The 19,575-nt window shown below is 39.4% G+C and overlaps 1 protein-coding gene across 12 annotated transcripts in view; it reads left to right on the plus strand.

The window, feature by feature from the left end:
• The window catches only part of MAP3K15 (mitogen-activated protein kinase kinase kinase 15), an 80,618-nt gene that overhangs the window by 1,208 nt on the left and 59,835 nt on the right, over positions 1–19,575 (plus strand). The window contains exons 1-4 of one of the 12 annotated variants that reach the window (XM_064407535.1): positions 9,479–11,665; positions 13,012–13,176; positions 15,718–15,809; positions 15,943–16,082. The exons of 3 other annotated variants lie outside the window; for them this stretch is intronic. The gene's annotated coding sequence lies outside the window, so the exon portion shown is untranslated. Of the gene's footprint in view, positions 1–1,388; positions 3,310–6,383; positions 6,813–6,840; positions 7,093–9,478; positions 11,666–13,011; positions 13,177–15,717; positions 15,810–15,942; positions 16,083–19,575 lie in introns of those variants that run through there. 8 more of the 12 variants (XM_064407536.1, XM_064407543.1, XM_064407538.1 and 5 more) reach the window with 8 other exon arrangements.

A 19,575-nucleotide genomic window follows, 5' to 3' on the forward strand; every position in this document is an offset into this window, starting at 1 on the left:
GTGTTAAAGAATATTTCCTAAAACTTCAGTCTTGATTTAAATTCTCATGTGATTATGAGTCCATTTCATCCCAATAAGTCAGCCAAATATTGAGGAACCTCACATCCTTTTTTGTCAGTTTTTTTTTTCCCAGTCAGGGGTTTTTGTTATGTCTCTGCTAGCAAGGTTGACAAGTATGTAATACATTCTTTGTGTGTCTTAGTACACAAACGCAACCTAGTAATTTCTTTTATAGCCACTCAGAAGGTAAGACTAATGTACTCATCAGCACAGAATTATTCCTCTGTTTCTACTGATAATGCTATTAATGTGTTAGACACACACCTGCTGTGCGTTGTACTGAGAGTCTGAAACAGCTATTTAAAAGGGGTTCTTAAATTACTGCATTCTGAAGTGAGTGTCTCTTCTCTAGGAGTGTGCCCTAACTTTGCAGACTTTGGATTCAAGTCATCTTGTTGGACCAAGATAATTGTATCACTGATTAATACCACTTTGTAATAGTAAGGTGCCTTTTACTGGATACACCTTCAATACTCTTATATCCAGGGTTGGGGTTTTTTTTTCAATTAAAAAGTAATTGAATAGTTCATAATCTGGTATTCTTCCAAATGAGATGTTGAAAATAGACTTTTTTGGATTTCTTTCCAGTAGCGACAACTTGAGATCAACCATGGGGACAGTGTCTCAGTTTTGTGATGTATGCCTGGGATTGCTGGCATCTGTTCAGTTCTGAAGAACACCATTAAGAATGAGCATTAGTGTGAACACTCCTGTGGCTCATGGTGACCTTTGTGTTAGGAAGTTCCCTTGTATTTACTTTAAAAAGAAAAAAATCTGAAGAAGTTTTATTGCTGCCTGGATAAGATAAGCAGGTGTTTCCCATACTGAAGATATCTCTTACAGTGCATTTTTCCTTTCTGTAGTTGGGGTCAGAACCTTGGAAAGCAGTTCCTCTTGCTCTGTAACGAGTGGTGGGGTCTCTAAGAGATGCTAGCCTGCTGCTGTCTCTTGTTTTACTAGTGGAACCTTAACCATCTGCTAATGCTTAATGACTGAGCAGCAAAGACCAAGGGACCGTCTCATTGTGAGTAGTATCGATGGCTCTTTGTTAAAAATGTTATCTATTAGCCTTTTTCCCTGACTGTGCCTGAAATTGTAGCCTTTACTCAGCCATTAGACAGCCCCCTCCAAAGTAGATTATTTGCCTTACTTAGTAGGAATCTATAAGTACCTTTTGTGACAAAATCAGCAAACTTTAAGGACAGATTGCAACAAAAAACTTCAACAGAAACCTCTTTCCTGTCTGCAGGCAGGTTTTCTGGTAGATGGGTTTTCAGTAGAACACTGAGAAAAGTGCTACAAACCCACTTAAATTCCATAATGAGAGTATATGTGGTTTTTTTTCTTGAGTGTAGTCATTACTGACTTCCCATCATTTGAAATTTTACTGTGTATGGAAGCATGCCTTGGGCCTTAGATATTGCAGACCCGCAGGTAATGCAGATGACCCTGATCTTAAGAAATCACTCAGCTTTCTAAGGTTTTGCTTTACTAAAGGAGAACTACAGTACTTGCGAGAGCAAACTTGAAAGTCGTGAATAAGAGCTTGGTAAAAGAAAAATAGGATTTCTTCGCTCAGTGTGGGCTAGAAACAAGCTGTCAGCAAAGTAATTTATGTTTTCCAAAAATGGTCAATGATATCTACCTAAGAGAGGAGCAACAATCATGCTTGCATAAATTGACTGTATTTCTGGGAAGAAAGAAAGGTAGTATTTTTAAACTAAAACTGGGCACAGGGCAATAGCATGAAGTTTTTTTGCAGAAAATAAAAGTAATTTTCCCTAGGAACAGTGAGCCTTGGAGCTAACTGACAATTTTAGAATTCTCCAGAATTACCCCCTGAAGAAAATCAAACTATAGGCACTGTAGTGTATTCATAAACAACTTGAGAGACACAGTGAAAAGGTGAGTGTGACTTGGCTATAGTGATGTTACAGCTAGAATGATTCATAGCTGCAAAGGATCTTTCTGTTCTGAATGTATTAACAAAGAAAACATGATGTCAAAGTCAAATGTCTGACCTGTACCTCTGGAAGGGTGATGTTCGATAGAAAAAATGCGGCTTTTCATGTCTGCTCAAAACTCTATCAAATCTTAGTGCCTGAAGTGCCAGGCAATAGGGTTTGACTGCAGTGTTAAGTGAAGGAGTGTACAAAGTACAGTTATACAGGTTTTGGATGTTCCCATTTTGGTTTGTGAAATCCTGTCTGTAGCTGATCATACTTTTCCCTCATGAGGGATGTGCTGCAATCTGTTTTGAGGCTTGAATATTTCTTTGACCATTTGACCACAGCATTTAGAAATTATACAGTCAGCAGGATGAAAATCAGCTGAAAGGAAGAGAGGCTAGAGAGCAAGTGGTGTACTGAGAAACCGCGCTAAATGCTGACCTGAGATAAGTGAGTATTCCTCTGGCAATCCAGGGAACTGTCAGATAATTTGTGAGTATAGGGGAATATTTTGAAGTCTGTTTCTGATATTTTGCTGTATATGAACTTCTCTAATCAATATCCTGTGTGATAAGGCAGCCCCAAAATGCATGGTGTGATACCTGTCTCTTCAGACTTGTCTTCATCCAGAGGCTTGGGACTCCCAAACAGAGACTGAAACATGGATCCTCCTTATTTCTGTACCCTACTTGAACCACTCTTAACTCTGATTTCTTTTTCCTGAAACTCTTTTTCTTTGTGTTGCACTGTGAGAGGAGAAGGAGGAAATAAATTTGCTGGATCCTTATTTTCAGGCTCTGGCACCTGCTGGGGAAATCATTATTGCCTGTTCCTCAGCTGCCTGCCCTGAAACCCTGTGCCCTCAGAAGGCTGAGTGCATCAGGTGCAGTAAACACTTGTCACTGCTTTAGGATAATATACAGCCTGGTAACCCGTGCAGCTTAGCTGGAGGCATGGCTTCTCTTGCTGACTCTGCTGCAGGGAGTACAGTCTCTGACAGGAATGACAGGTGAGGGCAATAACTTTTAAACAAACTTCATCATACCTTCCTGCTGCAGTTTATCTTTGCCCCTGGGTGTGACAGTGAGCAGTGGTGGAGTTAAGGGTTAGTGCTCTGATGCTTACTTCAGCATGCCAGGTTTGCTGTTTTTCTGAGGAATGCTTAAAATATTTTCTTTCTTTTCTTTTCCCACACAGGTCACTCAATGGCTAGGGGTGTATTTGCTTTAAATCTCAAGATATATATACACCACAGAATACAAAAGTACAAAGAGAAGCAAGCCAGCCATCTTCAGAACAGGCAGGTGGTGGGTAAGAAGCTGGGCTGGATATCGTGCTGCTTTAGTACAACAGCAGAGCTGTTGGGACCTGGTCTTTTATCTCTGTATGGTGCTGCACATCCAGAGCGACTTCAGGTGTCTCCAGCAATGCTCTGCATTGTGACATCAAACCAAATATTCTGATAACAAAACCCTTTAATATACCAGTGTTGTAGTCCTTTTATATCCAAGTGTGTGAGGCCAGTTTTAAATGACAGTAACAACCATCAGGTCTGTATGTAACTGTCATAAAACCATTTAGGTTGGCAAGGACCTTAAAGATCATCCAGTTTTAACCCCTCTGACATGGGCAGAGACACCTTTCACTAAACCAGGTTGCTCAAAGACCTGTCCAGATTGGCTTTGAACACTTCCAGGGTTGGGATATCCACAACCTCTCTCCATAATCAGTTTCTGTGTCTTACTATCCTCACAGTAATGTAAATCAGCCATCTTTCATCTTAAAGCCATTCCCCCTTGCCCTATCACTACAGGCTTTTGTAAAAGGTCCCTCTCCAGTTCTCTTGAAGCCTCCTTTAGGTACTGCAAGGTGCTATGAGGTCTCACCAGAGCCTTTTCTTCTCCAGGCTAGACAGCCCCAGCCCTCTCAGCCCATCTTCCTGGGAGATGTGTTCCAGCCCTCTTACCATCTGCACAGTCCTCCTCTTGAGCCTCTCAAACAGGTCCCCACCTTGTTGTGCTGGAAAGCCCAGAGCTGGATTCAGCACTCCCGGTGGGGTCTCCCAAAAGCAGAGTAGATGGGGAGAGTCCCCTCCCTTGACTTGCCAGCCATGCTGCTTTTGATGAAGTACAGTACACAGTTGGATTGATTATCTTAGAGGTCTTTTCCAATCTAGTTAATTCAGTTCTGTGGTTGATTGATTGATTGTGTAATTCATACACCTTCATTTTCCTTAGGATTCCATTCAAACCTCATGTTCTGGATGAAACGCAATACAGATTGTGTGTTTGTTTTTTTTTTTTTTTAACTTACTCTGCAAGTAATATTTTTCACTGTGTGATTATAAGTCATATCGAGTCTCACTAAATAGACTTAGAAGCTTTTACACCCATTACAACCAGTACAAATGGCTTCAAAAATTTGAACATGTAATATTATTCTGAAGAGAGGAACAGCTTCATCTGTTGAACTGCCTTAGTTCTGAAGACCAATTATTGTCACATGGCCTTTGAAAACACTGCAGTTAAAGTGGGTTTTGGTTTTTTGTTTTTAATATTTATTAATTAAATTTTTAAAAATAAAACTTGTAGCATTTTCTGTAATTCTTCATATCAGTGAATGTTCTTCTGATAGAGTTTTTTTTCCTCTGATAGGAGTAAAGAACTGTGCTGGATATGCATACCAGTCTGCAAATTCTAAAGGTTCTTTTTTTTTTTTTTTTTTAAAGAATTACATGCAAACGTATTTTTTATATCGTCTCTAAGTTGCTCTGAAGGAATCTAGTGTGCCATTTGACTGTGAGATGCTGGCAAGCAGATCTCTGGTTCTGCCTTTTTGCATTTCAAGTTGACTTTCAGTGGCTCCCAGCCACTCATATCCTTTGCATGCTTGCTCAGTCTTGCTGTGCTGTGTGTAGTATATTCTTCATAGGTGTAAGAATTGTGTCTCCTAGACCTGCAGTCTCAAAATTAGGTTAAACAAAAATAAAGGAAGTGCTTGCTTATGTGGGTTAACTACATTGCTTTAATTTCCATCCTCCATAAAACAGACAAATTATGGTAGATACATGGTAGCTCATATTATGTTCTGCAGTCATGCTCTTCCTTTATCAGTGTAATCATACATTGCCTTTTTAATTGTTAAATTACACTTGCACATGCTATTTAAAAGGTAAGTAATTAAACACACTTCCACATGCTAGTTAAAAGGTAGCCTTTACAGGCTAATAAAGGTAATTTCCTGGTTTGCCTTGAGGTAAAGATCATCTGACTTGTAAGGACTTGTGGAAAACCTAGTTGAGAACTCAGGATATTTTAGTTTCCTCAAGATGGGCTTGTGTCAGAGTAGTCAAGAGCTCTTGGCCAGGAACAAGAAGTAGGATACAGTGGTTATATGTGTTATTATTATTTGATTTATTGCTAATTCAATGTCTAAATACTGCTGTAATGCAATATGTAAATAACTATAATCTATTAAAACAGACAATAGTGCCATAGGGTCATGGTCTTTCAAGTTATGAGCTTCAGTGAGACCCCCTTGCTTTCTAAACTCAGAGGAGTTTAGGTGTTGCTAGGTCCACTTAGTCTCAGATTTTGTCAGCAGTTCACATCTAAAGGCTTATAATATAAGCAGGTTTGGCTAGAAGAGTACAGGTCAAGAGTTTTTAGCCTTGGAGAATTCGCCATTTCAAAGCAACAAAGCATCTATGTAGCTGCTTTTGGATTTTATCTCCACGTGTGACTGGATCTTAGTGTTTTTTACTCACTATCAGAAAATCAGTGTTTCACATCTTCAGGCTGCAGGTTTCCGTGCTGGGAGGGGGCTCCACCTGGAAGCTGCTTGCAACAGAGGAGACCAGCTGGCCCATTCTCTGCCAGCATTTTCTACCCTTCTGCAGGCCAACATGCACCAAAGTCAGTGCTGAACATCTTGGCTCCCCCATCTCTGGAGTGCATTAATTATGCATTCAGACAGTTCCTCCTGCAGTACTCACCTGGTGTTCCATTCCTAGGAACAAGCCTCATTGCCATCAGGGACTGCAGGAAGGAGGAGGGTGTGGGGCTGTGTGTGGGGGTCACATGCAGTGGCACAACTATCTTTTGTCAGCATCACAAGCCTCAAATTCAAACTCTGACTGCAAACCTGTGTTCTGGAGATACTCAGGGTATGCTGCTACTTCCATGCACATGCAGGAGCAGCTGCAAGGGTGTTATGTGACTAACCTTTGGCAGCTGAGATGGTGTAGGGTCTTTCTTAGGAGGGCCTCAATGTGGTTTGCCACTTGCAGGTGAAATCTGTGAACACGGTAGGCTCGGGTTGCCATGCGCTTCAGGGGGCTGTGAATTGCTTTGGCCTCAGGCTACCTTTGAACAGCAGCAAGGGTGCCTGAGGCAGAGCCAAGAGAGGGCTTGCAGCTGTTGCTTTGTCCTGCCCCCTGGCACAGGCTGGATGTAAACAGCGGAGCTCCTGTGTCTGCTGAGGTCAGGGGGATTCAGCGGGCAGTCAGTGGGGCGAACGTGGCTCACAGTATAATTTCACCTGACCTGTCTTCTTTCAGAAGTGCTGCAAATATCTTCACCTTTTCTGGGAGGTTGGGCTGATTATAGAAACGTGCCAGGAGCAAAAATTGCATCACTGTTCTCTGCAAGGAAAAGACATGAATTCTGACACAAGTACTGGATTGCTGTGTCATGGGAAACCACTCACGCGTTTTTTATCCTTCGTAGTACTCAGCCTGATGAGATCAGTGATTCTGCTGTGGCGTTCAAGGTGGTGGAATTGAAACTTCTCAGCTATTCTTTGGTAATACTTCAGAGCATTTAAAGTTTTGTCTGAGTCAGTAGTTGAACAGCTGCTATGTCTTGGAGCGCAAAGCCCAGTGGGATTCACGACTTTAAAATGTGTACCCCAGCTTTTATTCCATTGAAGGTGTATGATCCCAGCCTTGGTTAGCACAGTCTTTCTTTAACTGCAGTGGGCTCTGATGACAGGCAGAAATCTGAAATGTAGTGAAACAGCAATGACACTGTTAGGACTACGTCCCTAGCCTTCTGCTGATGTGGATGGTACAGCAGTAAGGGAAGTAAGTACTCCAGTTGATCACAGCAGAATTTACAGCTCTGTCTATTCTAGTATATACTGCTTTTATGCTTAAATTGTGTTTAAAAAGTCTTCAATATCTCTTTAAAGCCAAACACAAGGAGAAGAATCTTGAAGTGCTTTTTTAACCCTGTTTCAGTATAATTTTTTTTATTTTGTATCATGTTGGAGGGATATGTGTCTGGATTCCTTGCATTTTTGGGGCTATTATTCTGTTCAGTAAAACAACCCTTCATGCACAGAAGTGTAGTTCAACCATGGGTGGTCAAGAGCTTCTCAACAATTTGAAAAGTGTTTATCACATGGTAGTGTTTATCACATGATTTCTAAAGCTTTTGAAGTGTATGCCAAAAATGCACTAGTTCTGGAAAACAAACTTCCATGTAAATCAGATGTGTGATAATGAGCTTTCTCTAAAATTCTTCAGTTTCCTATTGGTGCTGGCAGTGCTTTCCATGAATTTCCAGTGCTTCGATGCCTCCAAGCAAGTCAAAACCACTGGTAGATTCTATGAAACTTGGGAAAATAACAGCTAAGTTACTTTTTTAAACTTGGGGTAGTGAATTATTTGCCACTTCATTGCTGTCCTTTCTCCCTCCTTCTCTTTAAATTTTTTTTACAGCTATTAGTAGCTAGATGAGCCACAAGAAATTGTGCTTAAGTGTCTTTGTCTTAGTAGCAGAAAAGCTGCAGGTTTTTTCTATTGCAGAAAAATATTTGCCCATAATAATTTCACTCAGCGGAAGATTAGCTGCATTAACTCTACTGTTGCTGCTTTTCACTCACAGAAGCTGAAGAAAGAAGTTTCTTTCTGCTAATTTGTGTGTTGAGGGAGACATTTGTTGTTAGTTTTGCCTTTGCTTGGAGAGTGACAAGGTGAAACTGGGGTTGGAAACTGGTAAATGAAAACAGTACAAGCTGTATTCTGTCTGTGTGTTGCTTTCTAACAGTGCTAGACCAGTCATTGCTGTTGTGCTAATCTTAGTAGATAATAAAAATTTGCAGGAGAAAAGCTAATGTTTACAATGGTGTTACTGTTTGGTACTGGGGTGCCTTACTTAGCAGAGCTTCTGTGTGCACAATCCTGTTTCACACAGTAACTGTCAGCTTTTATCAGCATCAGCTCTGCTTTCTCTGGAACTGAGATATTTGTTTCTGATATTTTCTTTGCCAATGGATATTTGGTATGCTTCAGTCTTTTTAAACCCAGTTGGAAAAGAGGACATGATTACCAAGTTCAAAGCCAGGCACTGTGCTTGTTTTTACTACTGCTGTTTGTGAGGCTTAAGATAACTGACAAGTTAGGGGTTGTTGTCAGCTGGAGAAAGTATTCAAATGACAATGAAGTCTGAAAATGGTTGAAATTGATTTCTTGATTTCATGATAATTAAATTGTGGAACTGATAAACTTAGCTTTTTGCTTATTATAGTAACGAAACTAAGTAAGTCTTCATATTGTTTTGGGAAAACCAGAAACTGTCTCACCTTCTGGCTTGTGATCAAGTCAAAAAAAGAATGTTTGATTATTTTAAATTCTATTTTACCCTTTAATGCCTCTTCAGATTACCAGTTTTGCAGTAGTGCCTCTGTGATGGTATAATATACATTTTGAGAAGAATAACACGTTAATTTTCGTAAGCTTGAGTATTTAGGGCAATTTTAAAGATGAATATTCAGAATTTAGCATCTTAAATCTAAACTTTCTTGCATCTTCTCACCATGACAAGGTACAGGTTAGCCTGGGGATATTGGTGGATGAGAAACTTAACATGGCCCAGCACCCCAGAGAGCCAGCTGCATCATGGGCTGCATCCAAAGCAGCGTGGCCAGCAGGGAGAGGGAAGGATTCTCTCCCTCTGCTATGATGACAATCCCTGCAGTTCTGGGGGCCCCAGTATAGGAGGGATGTGGACCTGTTGAAGCGAGCCCAGAGGAGGCTGTAAAGATGATCAGAGGGCTGGAGCAGCTCTCCCATGAAGACAGACTGAGAGGGTTGGGGCTGTTTAGTTTGGAGAAGAGAAGGCTCTGGGGAGTCCTTATAGCACCTTGCAGTACCTAAAGAAGGCTACAAAAGAACTGGAGAGGGACATTTTACAAAGGCTTTTAAATAGGCCAATAGAGAATGGCTTTAACCTAAAATTAGGGGGAGGTTTAGATTTGATATAAGGAAGAAATTCTTTATTGTGAGGGTGGCGAGACTCTGGCACAGGCTGCCCAGAGTAGTTGTGGGTGCCCCATCCCTGGAAGTGTTCAGGGCCAGGTTGGACGGGGCCTTGAGGAAGCTGGAAGATGTCGCTTCCCGTATCAGAGGGGTTGAAACTAGATGACCTTTAAGGTCCCTTCCAACCTAAACCATTCCATGTTTTTGAGGTGACGCATCCTGCAAAATGCTGGAGACCATGTTTAGAGGTTTGTTGTAAAATCACAATTTCATGTGATTCATTTTGCCTGAATCACCGTTTGGAAGTACTAATATTCATCTGATTCTATAGAGATCTTAGGGAATAGGTTCCCCTGTTGTGATAACAAACAGTCTGTGTTCGTGCTTAATGTTCTTTGTCTACATGCTGGATGTGTGCTGTATTTATAGAATAGTTAAAGATTTAGTAGATAATGGCTATGACTCTAGAAAGACCAGCTTCTACTAAAATTCTAGGTTTTATTGATCTCTTCATATTGTCTTGAAATTCATTTCTCTCATTTTTTAATGGAAGCTTCCAATTTTTTAAAACTACGGCACTGAGTGGTACATAAGGATTTTTTCAGTAGCACATCCAGTCTTTTAGACTGGCACATAAAGCTTGTACTGTTTACAGGAAAGATAAAAATAGCAGAGTGAATCCACATCTGCCCAGCATCCGGAGTAGTATATCAAGGACTTGGTATCTGTATGTGAGTGCAAGTCTCTTGGTCACAGATGATGCCCTGGCTTTATGTAAACTTTATCTGCATTTTCACTTTAATAATACTGCCTTTCCTCCAGTAACATTTTTTCTGTGTATAACATACTGTGCTTTATGTGGGTCCTAAATGCCAGTATGGGAATCAATACAATCAAAGAAGAAATCTGTAATATAATTATAAGGTAGGATACCTCCGTTTGGTACGTAAAATTCACAGTGCTAATGATGGAGATGTCTCATGATATTTTTTTTAAGAAACGTACTTGGGAAAAAATAAGAGATTCAGACTAAGAAAGTCTCACTTTTTTGATATGTTATATTTTTAAATAAAGAAAGGAAGAAGGTCTTAGTTTAACCCAGATTTATGAGCTTTAGGGTACGGAAATATTTTTTCTATTTTAGTTCCTTATATTTTGATTACTTTTCTTATTATTACATTTCTTTGATAATAAGATAAAGATCAGCATAATTTTACTTCTCCATTTTTTTTTATATATGTTGTTGGCCAGTGTGTGACCTGTGGAAGATGTGCAGATTTAGCAGGTTTTTTATGTTCCCCAGCCAAGGTATTCAGCATTAAATGATGGGTAATTCTCAAATGGTTTAGTTTGGATAAGTGTCTAAAAGGTTGAAGCTTATCTAACCTCCTTGACCTAAAAATTGATTTGACTGCAGCTGGGGAGAAAGGGACAATGTTCCTTGCTGACTTTCATACTCTTTAATTTCACTTAGGCCAGGTTATCCAGTTATGTAACTCTTTTTTTTTTTTTTTCTGTACTTCGTTCCCTTTGATTGCCTTTGATGACCCAGTGTAGGAAGTGCAGAGGTGCAGGAGAAGTTAAATAAAGTTCACCTTTCTCATTCCACAGGCCCACTCCCCCTCCAATTACAGGCAAGGTTCAAATTAGGTTCAGGCTTGGGGTGTTTTTGATGCATGCTCTCTGGGGCTGACTGACTCCGCTCTAGTGCACTGCAGTGGAAATGGTTTCATGTGAGCCTTGGCACACTACTAGTGCAGCAGGCAAGTGTGAACTGCCTGCTTTTAATTTACTCTGCTGTTTCTTTTCTTCTCTGATACTCAGTGGGGCAGAAAAATGTCCAGTAGAGTTAGTAGGTTCTTTGGCTCACAGAAAAAAATTAGGAAATAGTGTTATTCTTAATGAGTTGGTATAGTGAAAAGTATATATGATGTGAGACAGTTATTCATTGTCTGTCTGGCATCTATATCAAAATTTCTAATATACTGAGAGTATATAAATAGGGAAAATTATTGAACAGGTGTCTTCAGATCATCTATGACTGATAAGCATTTTTTCAGTGTTCTGGATACAGAGATTTAAAGCAAGAAATGAGCAACCTCTGGAATCTTCATTTGTCTACATCTGTGAACAAAAAAAATGAGACAAATGTGGCTTATTTAAATACTCTTTGAGAAGTTTCAAATGCTGCTTCTTTACTGTTCATTTGTTTATAAAGGTCAAATGAAAAATGGAAATGCCTGTCTTTTTGAGGTATGAACAGGCATACTGGTTATTCTGTAGATTCTCAGCTGTTTTGCAGGTGGAAGACTGCAGATGCTGAATCAGAGACTGTTCAAGTTCTAAGTCATACCATACCAGTCATACCGTAGGATGATAGAAGTGAATTGCTTAGGTAAAATATTAGGAAGATTCTTCTCTCCAAAGGCATTTGTTTTGTTACCAAGTACCTTTAAAATGAGGGCTCTGTTTTTCAAAATCACTGTTTCTGTTCCAGTGGGGTATTTTTTTTTCCTCAGAATCTTAATAACTGCATGGTCAACAAGCCCATCTCTGAAATCCCAGTGTGTGTGACTAGGCTAGCATCACACAGCAGCTCTGGGGTAGGAAGAAGCAGGTATGGAATTCAGTTTCACGGGCAAGCATTCAGCTGCTTAAGCCATGATAATGCCCTTTTTATTCCTGCAATGTTGTCAGCCTCTGTCACGGTCTCATTGCTTAAGTCAGCAGCCAGTGAGGCTGATGGGAAGTGCTCTGTTCCCCACGTACCCCACAGTCACTGGTCTGCTGCGAGCTGTTCTCATGGGGGAATCCCAGCAGGCAGCTGAACACCACTCCCTCCCTCCCTCCCTCATCAGCAGGCTTGGAGAGAGAACTGGAAGAGTAGAAGTGAAACAACTCGTGGGTAGAGAAAAGAACAGGGCAAAAGCTGCTTGTGTTGTGTTATTGGCACCAAGGCCAGCTCAGGTTGGGCCACTGCTGCACTTGCACTGCTTCTTGTAAGGCTTCTCCTCCAGTGGTTCCTGCTATAAACAGTTTTTGTGACACGCAACTCAAATCACGGTTGCAGCCATGGAAAGGTGTATCTATTAAAATCTGCACCCCTTCTCCCTTTGGACCAGACTATTGGGTTTAAAAGGGCAATGAAAAAAAAGAAAAGGAAAATTTACTCTATCTCACCCAAAACCAGCACAGCTGTGTTGAAAAAAGTTTATTAGAATATTAAGATTCTTCAGTGTATTTTAACTATAGTTAGGTAGCCAGCATCACTACCTATCTGTCTGTGATAGAGTATTTCACAGTATATATAAAGGAAGGATTGTTTATCCTGAAACTTGTAGTGATTGTTTTTTGCTTTTTGCACTGTACATGGTCAAGTGATTGATGTCAACCTGAAATAGCAAATTTCTTGATTTGCTTTCCCATTGGGTCTTTTTTTTCCATTTTACTTGTGATGGGTGCATGTTTATGAGGTTTAAATAACAGTGATTTTTAAATGTAAGTACTTCATTTTGGCACTCATGAAATATGGTTATAATTCAGTGGGAGTGATTCTAAGAGATGTGTACCCTCTCAACCTAGAGTCTTTTTCACTATTTACAGAACTGGATTTTTAAGTCATAGATGCAAATGTCTTTTGTTACACAAAATGTAAAAAGTGAGTTGTCCTGAAATTAAGTTTTTAGCTGTTATTTCTTTCAATTGTTGTAAGCTTAACAGTTTCTTCATGTACTTTGCCAGGACAATAGTGTGAAGCTGGTAGCTGATAGTACTCGCAGGACTGATTAGATACAGTGATGGAGCTTCTGTCTGCTACTGTGCTAGTGCTGAGTTACCCAGAAATTGCCAAGTTAAAGACAGGTTGATGGATAATGAGAGAGAGACTCAGTGGATCATGTGAAAGAGGTAGGAGTTGCAGGTATCCATAAGCATTCATCTGCCTGAGCCATGACACCACTGAAAAGGCTGAGATGCAAGCAATGAGATTTCTCTCAGTTCCTAACCTGGGATCTTGAACAGTGTAGTTTTACAAAGAAATGATATAGGTATTAATCTCTTGTGCATGTCACAGTGTTTATAATTAGTTTCTTACCAATGTGTAGATCTTGGCAGCATCCATCTGATCTGATTGTTGTTGGTAACTAAAGATCCATGACTGTGGTCCCAGAATGGGTAAATTTTTACAATCCTTCCTCAAGGAAGGGAGGCTGTGTAAAGGGGTCTGTGCTGTGAGTTTCTGGAGACAGTGTGTGTGTGGATATTATCTTTTTGACTTCGACCTCTCACACTACTGTGAGTTAACTCCCTCACACTTGAGGTTGTGTTGTTCCTGGGGCCTCACAAGCTATGGTATGAAAGGGAAAAAAAATAGAAGGTTAAGTCTATTACTAGCTTTTATATTAATGACTTTGTCTTGCAGGGAAATGCAATGCTTATATTTGGCTTGAAGGTATTTCTGCTGAAAATTTAACTCATTTGTAAATTTCATCCGTAGGTGGGGAGGTTATAGTCAATGCTTCAATGTAATTAAACAGGTTATATGAGTAAGAGAAAAGACCCTGGGCTGAGATTGTGCATGCACTAATACCTCTTAAAGAACAGTCATCCCCACAGTTGTATAATACTGAGTGCCAAAACAAACAACATTGGAAACTGGGGCTCACAGATGAACTCCCGATTTATGGAAAACTCAAGGAAGAGTTAGGTGTTTGAGAGATGCCTGGAAATCTTAGGTGAGGGTTTGAATTGTGACAGTCCTTCCTCTCTCACAGGTAGAGAGGATGTAAGTACTGATGAGAAAGAGCTATAGTCCTTCTCCATTGGCCATTTGGTTGGTTAACTGGTGGGAACACATCCAGGGATGCATCTGCTGAGATGATCCTTGACTGGAATGCCCTAGTGGTTAATGAAATCCTTCAAAGCAGAGCTGTGAGGCTCTGTGGAAGGGGCGTCGTGGCACTGAACACCTTCAGTGTGGGTGTCTGCAGTTGCTTGGACTCCCCTCATGGGTAGTGGAGAGAAACTGGCACTTCTGGGCTGCAGTTCATCTGAAGTTGGCTTCTGACAGATCAGGGGAATGGGGCTGGAAAAGTGCTTTTGCTCTCTGGGCTGACAATGAAGGCAGTGATGAAAGGCTCCTCTGAGACCAAACATCTCCCTTGTGACTCTGACCAGCTCACTGCTGATAACTTCACTTTGGAACGAGCAGCATTTCATGGGGCTAAGAGGAGTTGCTTCCAAACTGCTGGAAGTAGATCACCCATCTGACAAATTTCTGATTTGCTGCTTGAAAGCAGTAAGGCTTCTTCATTTGGCATGAGAGGATGTTTAACAGTGGCCAGAAAAATAAGTTCTCCAATACAGTTTCAGAATGACTTGATTGGTTTTAATTAAGTCTCTTAAAAGAAAAAAGAAAAAAAAAAAAAAGAACAACCTGAAGGAAAGACTGGCAAAGTTAAAAAGGACTGAAAGCAAAGCTTTGTCATGGAAAATATTAAGCAATTTCTAAGCCTAGGCATGCACTGTTTACAGTGAATTATATATTTCCTAACTTCTGCAATTCAATATTTCAAGAAGAGTTCTTTGAGGATTAGGTCTTTGTTTCCTTCTTTCCCTAAACTGCCAGCTATTAAAAAAAAAAAAAAAGACCAAAAAGTTCACAAATTATGCTATCTTCTGAAAGAAGTTATTTTCAGGTGTTTCCAATCATAGAGTATTTTTCTTCTTCATACTTGAGCAAAGCATTAAAAACACATTCTGAGCTTGAATGCCTCTGTATTACATGAACTGCATTACTTTTCTTCCCATGCCAGTTCTTGTGGGTGCTGGTTATATTCTGATTTGGCAGAGTCTGAAAGACTCTCCCTGGAGATCATTAAAGAAATAGTGAGCATAGGCATTCTATCAGCACATTTTTTGCTTTTCTAGATCAGTAGAATTTCCCTGTTCTTTTAATACAGTGTCTTGCCCTGTTTGAAACTTAGTTTTGCTGTGAATTTAATAGTATTTAAGAATTATCTAAAATGATTCTTAAAGCCTTTGCTGTCAAAGGTTTTTGGAAGAGTCCTTGTTTCCATTTAACAGAATAGTTCCTAATATGCAATTTCAGGGCAGAAAATAGAAAAGCTTCAGATGATGTGTCTAATGAATAAGAAAACCCCAAATCATAAAAATAAATGAGAACTCAGGCTACAGATCAACTCCCAGAACTGGCAGTGTTGCTCACCTGCTGTAATTTGTTCTGTTCCTCTCAACTAAAGTGTAGTTTCTTGGGTGATGTAATTTTTGGAACAGACATTTAGCTATTAAGGAATATGTATTAATTATAAATATGGCACAAATACTTTGTAGTGTTTTAGAAAAATGAGTTGGTTTAGATACTAGTTTCTCCTGAGTTGCAATAAATGTCACTGAAGCATGAAAAATATGTTCTAATTCTATTTTTAGTGTGTGTTCCGTGTACCAGAGGACAGATGAAAGATGCAGTATCTGTAAAGTAACACCACAGCACTAACATGATTACTGGCTGCAATGTTCAGGTCTGAATGTAACCCTGTTGGGGAGTTTGTATTAAAGGGGGGGGTTTGTACAGAAATACAAAAGACGGAGATGAGCACTGGCCCCTCAGTCTTATCTGTTCTGTTGTTTTGCATGGTTGCCTGTTTTTCACAGGATCATCTGAGGGTTGATTGTGCTGGATGGGAATTGCCAGTGAATGTTGTAATGTCAAATACTGCTAAGATAGCCTAAGACTAAAATTTTCGAATGTTGCCAAAGCTAGAACTTGAAATCAAAAGGACAAAAGATTACAGGTGAGCACTGATCTCAAGAACAAGAAGTTTCTCTCTAGTTATGACTCTACTAAATATTTCAAATAAATACAGGTTTTGTATTCTTTATTTACATTAAATGCTGCCAGGCTCTGTGTACATGGTGCTGTGCTGGTTGCATTCATCACTAGTTTCACTCCAGCTACGTTGCTGTAGCTGTGCCTCTGTTTTTGATACACTGGATTATTCCGTTTTCTGCTTCTTTGCACATAACATTTCATCACCTGCAGCATGGCTCTCCAGAAAGTGCTCATTCCTGTGCCATTTCAGGCCACTGGGGGTTCTCCCAGGGCTTTCACTGGAGGTTGTATGAGGCGCTCCTGTTATCTATACAGGAAAAAAAAGTGTTCCAGCTTTCTTACCTGCACCTTCAGTATAATCACACTGTAAACACTACAACTTTTCTTGGTAAGTTTTAACCATTCTGGTAGTTTCAAACCTTCATTATTTCAGCTTTTTGTGCCGGGAGCTGAGGATTGAGTTTGAGTGTTCCAAAATTTTCACGTGTACAGGAAGGAGGAGCTGCCTTTCTGGGCCACATGAAAGGACTTTGTAGCATCACCCAAATGCTATGGTTAGAAACACATTCAATTGTCAGCTGTTCCTCCTCCTCTTCCTCCTCTTGTGTCTGCTTTCCACACAAAGACCAGCTGGCCCACTTTGCTTAACACAGCTGTTGCCAGAACTGTCTCTGGAGGTGGGACGTTGCCAGTGTTGATGTGTTGTGTGTTAATGGAGCAAAGCAATCACTTGAATTGCTACAGTTAGCGATGCTTCTGGGTGATGGAAAGGCTAATCTGAAAAATTTAGGGTTTTTTTGTTTCCTAGTAAGAGCTGAGCTCAGGATTTGCATAGTCCTTTCAGGAAAGTTATTTAAGAGCAAGCTTTCCTTAGTCAAGAATGCTGCTGCTGCTTAGCTAATGCACAGTTCATCTTCAGCCCTGACTGCATTCTCATTCACTGAGCAGAGCAGTTTCACAGAGAAGGATGTGAAACTGGTTTCCAAAGCAAGATTTGACACATAAAAGGAGGAAATGTAAAAGAGAGGTATGACTTTCCCCTCTGTGTTTGTGGTTCTAAGACTGCTGGCTTTTATAATTGTTAGTTTCTACATGGTTGCCTTCCATATTGCTTAGTGGGAGGAGAAGTCACACATTTTGGGGTGTGCTGGCCTTTCTCTTTAGTAAATCACTTTATAACATAAAACCTGTTGCAGATGTAATGCCACAACTAAGTAAAAGGCAAATGACAATCTTAGTCTGAGAACAAAAATTAGAGGTGTTGCTCTGTGTTTTTAAAACAGCACAAGTCTGAAATTATCACTTTACAACAGTTTTTGTGTTTTCCTGAGCAAACAGGCAAACTATGGAAAAGCACTTTCCAGAATCTTTGCCACTTGATGCCCAGGTTTTCAGAATTCTCAAAACACTTAAGAAATCATTTAGAGCTGTCAAAAGTAAGTTATAACTATAAGATGTAACTATGTTTAGATTTTGCTTCATTTTATAGTCAGACTGTGTATATGAATAATGTAGTAAAACTGGAATTCTTTGTGTTATCATCTCAACATAACAATATTAAAATAGGGAATTAAGAATTATTTGGCCAGTATTTAAGTTTTCTTCTTTCTCCAATTTGTGGTTGGTGTCATTAATAAAACCTGGTAATGTCACTTCTTTTTCAGTGCTTACTCTTTGTGAACAGAAAGAAATCTTTTTTCCCACACTAATATGAGGATTGATACCTAATTTAATTCTTATTTTTCCTGTCCTTTGAATCACTTCCTTTTGCCTGTGAACTAAACACCCTTTCCAAAGGAAATGCCCTCCGTTCATCAAAAGGTTTCAGACATCCAGTGTGCATGCTTGTGTTTCCTTTTCTGAGGGAGGCAGTAGACTGGAATTTGCAGTCAAGGCTCCAGCCACTCTAGGACTCTTTTGCAAAAGCAGCTTATAAAACAATCTTCTTCTTAAAGGTGATTTCTAAGCAATTTCTGAACTATTCCGGTAATTTTAATTTTAGTATTTTTACAGAAGTGCAGCACTTGGTTTTAATCTACAAGAAGATAAGTGTAGCCTGAAATATATTAAATAGTTTTTTAAATTACGTTTAATACGATTATAACATACACAAATCTATATTGCAGAACAAATCATTACTGATTCATTGGTTTCTATTTTTATTGCCATTTCTGGCCCTATAGCAAGCCAATGATGTTAGCAAAGTTCATGCTATAATATTGCAAATTTGAAAAGGTTGAATTGAAACCCCAGAAGTTCCTAAATTTAAAAAAGAGCTTTTTCTCCTGGGTCTTCCAGCTTCTAAGGCAATATCTGGGTTTAATTTTGTGCTTTAGGTTGTAATTGGAACAATTACTTTTTCTGAGAAAAGTAAGCAGATTTTTACAGGATGCCATGATTATAAAGCAGTAAGATTTAAATGAAACTTGATTCATTATGAGAGCCATAGTATCATCATAAATGTTGACAGTATTTTTACACTAACATTGGCTTGTGGCTAGGATCTAATGGAGGGCACTGACAGTTTGTTGGTGTAAGAAACTGCTGAGAAATCACCTCAACAGTTCTGTTGGTAGTTGCTACAAATGTGCTTTACTTTGAGCTTCCCAGTTGCTGGGAGTATGTTACATATTAATGCATTTAATATGTATTAAAGTTGAGAATGGTGTGCCTTTTGTTTTAGCTGAAATGGAAGCTGCAAAGGGTTCCTGGTTTTCAAATTCACCAAGTTTTTCCATAATTACTTCCCTGTAAAAACTTTGGTATTGTCTTCTTTTAAGAGCTGTGGAGAAATCAAAATTAATGTGTATCCTGAATTAAGGATTTTAATTTCTTTTTCTTTAGGAGTGTTGTTGTTCTTCTGCAGAATTTGACAGTTTTCTTCACTGGTTTCCAAGAAATGACATATTTTTTTACTTATTGACTATGATGCAAGTAGCCAGTCAACTGGAGCAATACTAATGTAAAGGTTCATAATTTGCAGGGTGCTAGTGAATAGCAAAGGGCTGAGTTCTGCATTTCCCTCCAATAATATTTCTAGTATCACATTAAGTTTGGGGGAGTTTTTGGAATTTATTATGTATAGAAAGGTTCCAAATGCTGAAAAAATAATGAATCCAAAATAGTAGAGTGAGGTTCTTGATCTGCACATGGATAAGGCTGGATGGAGGTGAGTCTTAGATTGGAAGTTGAAAGCAGTGCAGATTTTTTTTGACCTTTTTCTTCTGTTCAGCCTCCTAGATTCTGTTTAACTATCAGCATATTGCAGGCTGTTTCTTAATTTTCGTCTGTTTATTACTTTTTAACTTACAGATCCCAAAAGCTGATGCCAAAATTGGCCTTTTTGGTTTTGCTAACAATTCCATAAATCATAAAAAAGCCATATAAAGACTTGTGTTTTATTTAGATCATTAATTATATGATGCCTTTGGGTGCATTTCAAGATAGAAAAATAA

Source organism: Passer domesticus, chromosome 2 (assembly GCF_036417665.1).
Source record: "Passer domesticus isolate bPasDom1 chromosome 2, bPasDom1.hap1, whole genome shotgun sequence".
NCBI classification, from domain to species: Eukaryota; Metazoa; Chordata; class Aves; order Passeriformes; family Passeridae; genus Passer; species Passer domesticus.